General features: G+C 43.8%; 1 non-coding gene across 1 annotated transcript; it reads left to right on the forward strand.

Annotated features, from left to right (window-relative positions):
- The first annotated feature begins 8,001 nt into the window (after nt 1–8,001).
- LOC142438040 (U1 spliceosomal RNA) lies at nt 8,002–8,166 on the forward strand. Its single transcript, XR_012782507.1, has one exon. It is a non-coding gene; the product is annotated as a U1 spliceosomal RNA (small nuclear RNA).
- Nucleotides 8,167–10,264: the final 2,098 nt, after the last annotated feature.

Genomic DNA, 10,264 nt, shown 5'->3' on the forward strand with positions numbered 1-10,264 from the left:
ACAGGTTCCTGGTCATGTTTGCCACTGGTCCCTTTCCTCAGTGGACTCCCTGAAGACCAGTGTACCCGACCACTCAACTGTGGTTCTCCTCACGTCACGTGTTCTTAATTCTTGCCCACAAACCCATTGCTGTATCACATCTATTTCCAAGCACAATCGCTCTTCTGAGTTCCAGATCTGAATATCCAACTCCACCTGAATTCCCATAGGAATTCAAGTGTTAGTCTAGTTATCCTCACTCTTACTTCCTTTCTCCAACCAAAACCACACATTCCAACTTTAGAATTTAGGATTTTCCAAACAAGTATTGCATCTGAGCCAAAAATAAATCCATGTGGCCCTCCCTAAAAAAAAAAGAATTTAGGATTCATAATCGCATAATCTTAGTGTCACTGCAGAAGAAACTAAAAAAAAAAACTTTAAACAAACAGATTTCATCGAAGTGAAGACCAGGAATCTATTTTTTAAAGCCATTCTGATGAAATTGTTTCCCAAACAAGGATTTAGGTCATCAATCTCCTGGAAAAATGCCTTTCATATTTCCCTAAAAATCTGCACGCGCGCGCACACACACACACACACACACACACACACACACAGCATTGCCATTGAGTCACTTCCAATTCACAGCCAATCCTGGAGGATAAGAATCAACCTGCCTCCAAAAGTTTTCCACGGCTGTGAACCGTTTCAGAAGCTCACTGCCCCATCTTTCTCCTGCGAAGTGCACGGTGGGTCCTAACTACTGATCTTTCCGTTAGTGGCTGCGTACTTTAACCACTGTGCTCCGAGGCTCCTTTCATCTTGCAGGTGCTGCATTCTAAACACTCTTTTCATTTTAAGTCCTCTTGTATACCGACATTACTATGCTTCAGCACAGTATATCAAAACCTGTTGCCAGGATTAGGTCAAGGATGTCAGAACTCATCTATACATTTGATCCATTCTATTTTTATACCCTCCACATATGTCTGAGTGATGCTTTAAAGAAAGCTTCTATTCCTCAAAAAAAAAAAAAAAGCTTCCACTCCTCTGCTCACATTTTTCATGATCAATATCAGCCCTTGATTTATCATGCAAGGCTGCTTATGATGTGGCCTCTCGGTCTTTAAGCTCTCCCGCTTCTTCCTATCTACCTGACATCTCAGTCCCACAGAGCAAGGTGTCGTTCCATGGGATACAAACGTGTTGCATTGACCATTGCATTTCTGCTTTGCTCTGGCTGTGCCCTCTGCTTTCTCGAATGTCCTTCTTCCATTCCACAAACTCCTGACTTCCAGTTATCCTGTAAGCCCCAACACAGGCAATTTAAGACTCCTGTGAACTTTCTTAAATAGACTGTGTTATAGGTGTATTTCTGTCCTACCACTTCTCACACTTTCCATCAAGACATTAACTTGACTTGCCTTACTCTATACTATATGTGCCTTTAAATAGGAACTCTATCTAATAAATTTTTTACATTCCCAATACTCAACAACTTGAATGGATAATTGTCCACCACAGAGAAAAATAACAAAAGAATTCTCTAGCTCAATGACATCAGTGCTGACTCATAGCAACCTACAGGTAGGGTAGACTGCCCTTATGGGTCTCATAGACTGTAGCACTCTCCGGGAGTAGAAAGCCCCATCTTTCTCCCCTAGAGGAGCTGGTAGTTTCAAACTGCTGACCTTGCAGATGGCACCTATGTTAGTCTGGGTAAACTAGGGAAACAAATCCACAGAAACTCATGTATAAGAGAGAGTTTTATATAAAGTTTTCATTAAGAAAACATCCCAATCCAGTGCTGTCCAATTCCGCAAGTCCAACATTAACCCATATGTCCCACACCAATCCACAAAGTCCTCCTCCATCTCACAAAACACACACAATGACGTGGACTGCAGGAGGAAAGCCGAGTCAGTGAGCTTGTAAGCATCTCAGCACTGGCGGGGGTCTCCATGTGGCTGTTCCAGCACCCAGGGCTGCATCAGGGTAGGTCCAGGTGGCTTCTCCTCATGAATGTCTCACAGGAAGTGAGCCTTACCAACTGAGGCAAGGAATTGGCTAAGGCAGCTGCACCCTGGTCCAACCACCAGAAAGCAAGAGACCAGAGAACTAGAAAGGTGAGGCTCACTGAAGCTCTATGCCCTTCAATTAACCCCACATGTGTTTATTGGCCAGGTTGGCACAACAAACCTTAACTATCTCCACAGCCCAACAAGTAACCACTAAGCCACAAAGCTCCTACGGAGGAAATGGACAACACTAAATAACATGACTTCTTTTATATTCCTGAAGAGGGGCAAATTTTCTACAGATGCTAGACGTTTTTCTAGACCAAGTCTTAGTGTTGTTTTTTTTAAGAAGGAGAAGGAAAAGAAGATGCCTACAACAAAGAAGAAATTTGATTGAAAGGAAGTAACAGCTAAAGGAGTAGGTCGCCATCATAAATTTAATGTATCAAATATATATATATATATATATATATATATATATATATATATATATATATATATATATATATATATATATATATATATCCCACCTTCAAATTTAGAAAGGCTGCGAGATGTACTGGTTAAGAAACAAGGGCTCTGGAGCCAGTCTGCCTGGGTTTGATTCCTTGGCTCTGGGCAAGTTGATTAATGTCTCCTGGTGCCCCACCTATATAAGAGAGGGAAAATAAATTGACTAGCAGCTATCTCATGAATTCGTTATGAAGCTTGCTCAGCATCTCCAGACCATCTCATTCCCTTCTGCGTACCTGCCTCCATGCGGTCACCAGTGGTCTTCATACGTTTACCTGCCTAGGGCTCCTTCACAATGTGTGTCTTCATTTATGCCGACAATCACTTTGGAACCTAGGAAATGTATTCAGCAATCCAGTATCTTCCACACTGAATTATTGGATTATTTTGTTATTTCCCCCCTTTAGTTGACTCATGTTTTTACTTCTGAATTTTTTATTACATTTCGATTGTGAGTTCAGTGAATAGAAACTGAACTTCAATGTCTTATGAAGCAGTGAGGCAGGCCTTAGAGAGGCTGTAAATATCATGGAAACTATCATGAGAAACATTCCTCTCTTTTTATTCTGGAGTATCAGTAAACATTAATATTATACTCATGTAAATAATATGATTATCCCTTTTCAATTGACATATTGACTGGGAGCAGGAGAGCTAGTCTTACTTCTTAAATATGTGTAAATACATCTAAATCATGGGCATACGTACTTACAGGTGGGGGAATGCTGTCACCTGAAAGTTGGGTTCCAGATGTGGTCAAAGAATCTCTAGTTGATAGAACCTGAGGGTTAGAATGGACCAACAGCCATTCATCTCGTTCCAGGAACAGTGGGGATATGGAGACCTCCAGAGAACAACATCTTTCTGGTCCTTTCTTTTATTCCATTGCCATTATCCGATTTCAAAACTTCAGGTTTTCATTGTCTCCGGGTGACACAAATTATTAGGCACTTACCTATCCGTGGGGCAGCTAGCACTCAGAGTGGACACAGATGCATCTTGGAAGGCCTGCATGGAGTGGGGACGGACTCCACGGTAACTCCACAGCAGTGGGTTTGTATGTGTGGGGGAGGGGTGTGGGAAGGGTCTCCTAGTTCATTTGTGCGGAGTCAGGGTTAAGTAGGAAACAAATTCATTGACATCCATATGTGTGTAAGAGAGGGTTTTATATCAAAGGGTCATTGGATATTAAGAAAGCATCCCAGCCCAGTCCAGATCAAGTCCATAAATCTGACATAGCCCATATGTCTGATACCAGTCTATAAATTCCTCTTCAGACTCCTGTTGCCACTCGCAATGATGCGGAATGCAAGAAGATCACAGGCCAGTGGGTGAAAAGTCTTATGGATCCAGTGGTGGTGGAAGCATCTCCAGGGCTCTGACTGCCATCAACATGGCTCTATGTGGTTTGTCAACAGGAATGTGAAGCAGAGAGTGTGGTCCAGCTCCTCGTGTACAGGCCAGGCCTAGCCTGAGTGACAGGCTAGACTCCACCTCTTAACATCCTCAAGTTGGCACGAGTTTATGTAACTACCGCAATCTGTAATGATGATTTTACTCAAGGGAAGAAATATAAGGTTGAATGAATTATTATGAAACATGGCTCTTGCTAAATCTAGACTTAGTAAGATTATTTTCAAGAGACATTTGGGTGTATGTTCTTAATTACCAGCTCATAAATTCTGAAGTGACAGTTTCCTTGTAAAAAAAAAAAAAGAGCAAAATGAAAAAGAGCAAAAAGAACTTTCCAGTTGGAGCTGACAGAAATTCCCTGTCCCTCCTGCCATAAATCATCCACGGGCTTCACTGCAGAGAAGTGGTGACTTCAAAGAAGAAGCCCAGGGTAACAGAGCCAGCTTCAAAAACCCACCTGAGTCTAAGTCATTCCTAAAATAGTAACAGCTAACTCAAAAGTTACTCTTGGGAGCACTATTTCCTTTTTTAATTTTTTTAAGCAGTTAGTGCCTTTGAGACTAAAATTTTAACTGTTGCAAACATGCTAGTCTTGGTGCAGAAGACTTCTTCATCGAAATGTTTACAAAAGGAACAGTTCAGGGAAAGGAAATCAGTCTTGAAAACTCTCAATGAGCAGATCTGAGCAAATATTTAAAAGTAGGTAGTTTGCTTCTATTATTTATTCGAATGTTCATTATCAGTTCAAATATTGACATTATAAAGCCCTTGAAGTCAAAGCCTACACCTTATACCTCTATCTACTCAGTAAGCACCGTATTGAACACATAGCAAACACTCCCTGCATCTGCTAAATGATTAATCCTTTTTCTTAAATCATTTTATGGGGGGCTTGTACAACTCTTATCACAATCCATACATACATCCAATGTGTCAAGCACATTTGTACATTTGTTGCCATCATCATTCTCAAACCATTTTCTTTCTACTTGAGCCCTTGCTATCAGTTCCTCATTTTCCCCCTCCCTCCCTACTCTCCCCTCCCTCATAAACCCTTGATAATTTATATATTATCATTATTTTGTCATGTCTCACATTGCATAACATCTCCTTTCACCCACTCTTCTGTTGCCCATCCCCCAGGGAGGACGTTATATATAGATTCTTGTAATTGGTTCCCCCTTTCTATCCCACCTCCCTCCACCCTCCTGGTATTGCCGCTCTTACCACTGGTCCTGAAGAGATCATCCGCCCTGTGTTTCCACTTCCTTCTGTACCAGTGTACATCCTTTGGTCTAGCTGTATTTGTAAGGTAGAATTGGGATCATGATAGTGGAGGTGGGGGGGAGCATTTAAGAGCTAGAGTAAAGTTGTATGCTTCATCAGTGCTAAACTGCACCCTGATTGGCTCATCTTCTCCCTGTGACCCTTCTTTAAGACGATGTCCAGTTGCCTACAGATGGGTCTTGGGTGCCCAATCTGCACTCCTCCTCCTTCACAATGATATAATTTTTTTGTTCTTTGATGCCTAATACCTTGTGATCACACAGGCTTGTGTGCTTCTTCCATGTGGGCTTTGTTGCTTCTGAGCTAAATGGCCACTTGTTTATCTTCAAGCCTTTAAGACCCCAGATGCTAGATCTTTGAATAGCCGGGCACCATCAGCTTTCTTCACATTTGCTTATGCACCCATTTGTAGTCAGTAAATGATGAATTCTTATCCAAAAATGAAATAATTGGTTTATTCATCTTATATTCCAGGTACCAATACAAAGGAATACTTGCTTTTACATTTTAAAAATAAAAATTGCTAACAAATGAATTTCAAATCTGTGAAAATCGATTTTGAAACTCATCACTAAAAGATAAAACCATTAAGCCTGCCAACATATACACTTGGCCACTTTGTGCCACAAGAAGGGGAGGGAAAGACGACTCTTTATTTTGAAACGTGATGACAATTTACCTGCCATCACATGAAGGTGAGTAGGTAGCTTCTAAGGAAAAATGTCAAGAATCTTAAAAATTTCAAAAATTGATCGACAAACTCCAAATTATCCCATTGTTACAGCCAAATTGAATAACTCCATCCATTCCTCCCCATTCCAGGTTCAATCATTTCAGTTTGAAATGTACCTATTTTGTTGTTGTTGAAATGTACCTGTTATACACATATGAACCCACCTTTTACCCACCCAACGCTTGATCTTTACTTTGGTGCCTCCACCCAAGATTGTGGACATATGGCTAAGACGGAGGAGCTGGAGAAACAAGGAGCCCAAAGATGCACTCAGATTAAGAAAGCTCTTGACGAGCATGTAGGTTATCTCGGAAAGTGCCCCGGACAAGCAGGACTCAGTTATTCGAGGGGTTTCCGAGGGGGACCCAGCCTGAAAGAGAAACGGGCGAGAGAGAGGAGCGAGACCAAGCAGATTCTTGTCAAGGTCTCAGTTTATTGCTACACAAGCCTCTTTTAAAAGGGTGAGGCAAACAAAGGAATTCCAAGGGAAGGTAAAAAAGGAAGGGAGGGGGTATAGAGCACACAGGGCAGACAGACACAAATCTACGGTTGGAATGTCTGGTGCTGGAGCAGACAAGGGTGGGCCATCTGGTGTGTGTCAGGATAAGATAAGGTTGAGGCTGCCGGGCAGGCAATATGGAGTCGGTTTTGTCAGGCTGATAATGTCCGGTTCCCAACAGGAAAGGACATCCACTCATTGAAACTCCATGTGACAGAGTAGACCTGCCCCAGAGGACTTTATGGAAACAAATGGCCAGGTTTTTCTCCAGAAAGGCCCTTTGGTGGCTATCAACTCTCACCTCCTTAGCAGGCCCATAGTTTGATGGTGGTGCCAAGAGGTCTCCAAAGTACCCCTTTGCTCCTATTTTTTCTTTTTATTATTTCTAACATCTAGTTTACTTTAAAAAATAATTTTATTAGGGGCTCATACAACTCATCACAATCCATACATCAATTGTGTAAAGCACATCTGTACATTCATTGCCCTCATCATTCTCAAAACATTTGCTTTCCACCTAAGCCCCTGGCATCAGCTCCTCATTTTTTTACCTCCTGCCTCCCTCATGAATAATTTATAAATTATAAACCGTTGATAATTTATAAATTATTATTTTGTCATATCTTGCACTGTCTGACTTCTCCCTTCACCCACTTTTCTGTTCTCCGTCCCCCAGGGAGGAGGTTATATGTAGATCTTTATAATTCGTTTCCCCTTTCCGACCTACCCTCCCTCCACCCTCCCGGTATGACCACTCTCACCACTGGGCCTGAAGGGATGATCCGCCCTGGATTCCCTGTGTTTCCAGTTCCTATCTGTACCAGTGTACATCCTCTGCTCCTGTTTTTTCAATGAGCCTGGGAAAATCCCCCCATCTCACCTCTTACTTGCTTCACACCTGAGGAATTGACAGGCAACCCACCCACCCAACTTGACTTTCTGTCTCTGGACTCCCACTGGTGCTCTCCTCCCATCCACCAAGTGGGAAGATGTAAAGTCCACGTTCACAAATATGCATTTCCTATGTCAATCTCTAGACAAAAATGTTCATTTCCAGCTTTCCCAAGGTCAATACCTCCTCCCCAAACAAATCATGTCGACTTCTTTTTTTCTCTTCTGATTCGGAAAGTTGACTTTCCCCTCTGACCTCTAGCCCCATAATGGTGCTACGCATCCATAGAAACAGGCTCCTGAGCTTCTCCTTACTTGAAAATGCCTTCAGGGAAGTGGCCATTGGGGTTTGGTCCAACCAGGTGTTTCCTCTCCTAATGATTTCCCACATACTATTGTTAGGAAAAGCCCGAATGAATCACCAAATATGTATGTGTATAAAACTGATTTATGCCGAAGCCGTGGCAGGGCAGAAAGGTTAGGGAAGGGAGAGGATCCAGTGAGAGGAACTAGAATCAGTTACTCTCATTTCCCTCTATTGTCATTCTTTTTGCCTTTTCTATTTTCCTGGAAATGTAGAATTTAAAAAAAAAATCTTAAAACTCCTCTCTGCAGCTAACACTTGAGAAAGAAGTAAAGCATTTGCTGGAAGATGCTGTGTTGTTATACTTACTTGGCAGGGAGATACCATCATCCTGAAGGTGGTTTTCCCAGAGCAAGGCTCGTCCATCGCACTCCTGGTGGGCTGACCACTGCCTGCAGTTTCCCCAAATGTGGGAAACTCGACTGCATAGTTGTTTTTTTTAAAAGAAAAGAGGTTATGTCTTATACATTGGGGTGCTCACTGAAAAGGCTGCAGTTTGAAATTCCCAGCTACTCCCAGGAGAAAGAGAATGCTTCCTCGTCCCCTCAGATTGGACAGTCTTGGGAACTCCCAGCAGCAATTCCAGCTTGTCCCACAGGGCCACTGTGAGTTGGAATCCACTTGGCCGCGGTGCAGTTTTGGGTTGGGATGAGGTAACAAGTACTTAGTTTATTCCCCAGGCGCAGAAGCTAGCCCCACGATGAGTGCGATCCCTCTTGTGCCACAAATGGGATTGCAGGCTGGGCCCTGAATGAAAGAAAGTCAAGGACCCACGTCTGTCTTCCTTCCTCTGGCTACACGAAGGAGAAGGAGAATCCAATTCCACAGCAGCTCAAGGCCAGTTCCACAAGGCCTCGGAGGGCAGGCATGTTCCACCCTCCACCTTTCTTTACCCGAGTCTGACACCAATCATCCCTCCCATAGTGCTTTGCTCTTCTGTTGGGCTCAATCATTTGTCATAACGGCCGTGCAGAAATCACAGACGATATTCATAACTGTGGAATTTATTAGGGAAGCTAGGACGTTACAAGATGATAACGGTACCATTCTTCCATCAGCAATGCCTCTTCTCAACCATGTCGGCAAGCGTGGTTCTCTCCAGGCCTGGGTCTCTCAGCCATGTAGTCCCTTGGGTTCTGCCCTGTTCTGTGGGCTGGGAAGTCCACTACTCTATCTCACGGCTTGGTGTGGTTCCCCTGCTCTGGCTCATGGTCTCCAGACAAGCCCCTCTGCTGCTGCATACGGTCTCAGTGCTGCTGTTTCTGGTGCCCTGCCGCTTCTGCCACTTCAGCCAGGGCTCTTGCCTACGCTCCACTGGTAGCTCTTCTTTCTTGATGGTCATGGGACTCCCTCTCTTCTTGCTTTCGAGATGGCTCACTTCCGTGCCCATTGGAATGGGAAAACCAACCAATGTCCTCCCTTAGTGTTTAACACACACCGTTTAGATGACCTCACCAACCATTTGATGGGAACTAGAAAGACAGGGATAGAAGAGCCGTGGTAGCTTCACTTCACCACAGACACGCACATGCACCGTGTACAGCCTACTGATACACACTATAGAATCACAATCCCCAGATAATAAACTTTTTAGTATCCAGAATGTTAGGGACATTCTGTAGCACTGATTAAATTCTTAGTCAAAAGTTATACTGCAACTGAGAACAACAAATGCTGAAGAGGGTGTGGTGAGATGGGAACTTGTGTCCACTGCAGGTGGGCTTCAAGGTATGTACAGCCACTGGGGAAGACGATATGGTGATACCTAAAACAGATGACATTGAAATATCATATGATACCCAAAGGAATTAAAAAGCAGATTAATCAGCAGACACTTCTCCCCCATGTTCATTGCAGCACCGTTCACAATAACAAGAAGCAGGAAACAGCCTAAATTCCCATCCGTGTATGACTGTATAAAGAAACGCTGGTGCAGTCACACAATGGAATACTACACATCCCTAAAAACAGCCACGAAACCAGGAAACTCTTCAACGTGTGGAAGGATCTGGAAGGCATTGTGCTCGGTGAAGTTAGTCAAGCGCAAGGGACACATACCATATGTGTCCACTGCTGCGGGGACAAGCAACAAAAGGGGCACACGTTCAGAGTTGTACGGCCTCCAGTCTGCTGGTCAGGGGGCCACACTGTCTGGTAGAGAGACTGACCGATGCCAATGGGCCATACACCATCTGCTCTGGGTAAGTATTTTGAGGTCACTAGGTCAGAGGGCATCTCACATCATCTGCGATCAAATGGTCCAAGGGTGTGGGAGGGAAGATGTTGACATGTAAATCTGTGATGAGGTCCGCCAGACAAGCAGACAGAGGCAGGATGGATACAGATGGGATGAACAGTGCAGGAGAGGGAAAGGAGCAAACATGTGGGGGCGGGGGGGGGGGACACAAAGGCCTATCTGCTAGTTGGAAAAGAGGGAGGACTGACTTCCACGTGTGGGGAAGAAGACCTGGAAATGCTTTGGGAGATTCAGGGGGTGGGGGGACTTTGATGGACCACATTGACCCGGGCATCTGAATGTGTCCCAGGACCCTGGTCTGACATCA

The sequence above is a fragment of the Tenrec ecaudatus genome, chromosome 1 (assembly GCF_050624435.1).
Source record: "Tenrec ecaudatus isolate mTenEca1 chromosome 1, mTenEca1.hap1, whole genome shotgun sequence".
Lineage (NCBI taxonomy): Eukaryota > Metazoa > Chordata > Mammalia > Afrosoricida > Tenrecidae > Tenrec > Tenrec ecaudatus.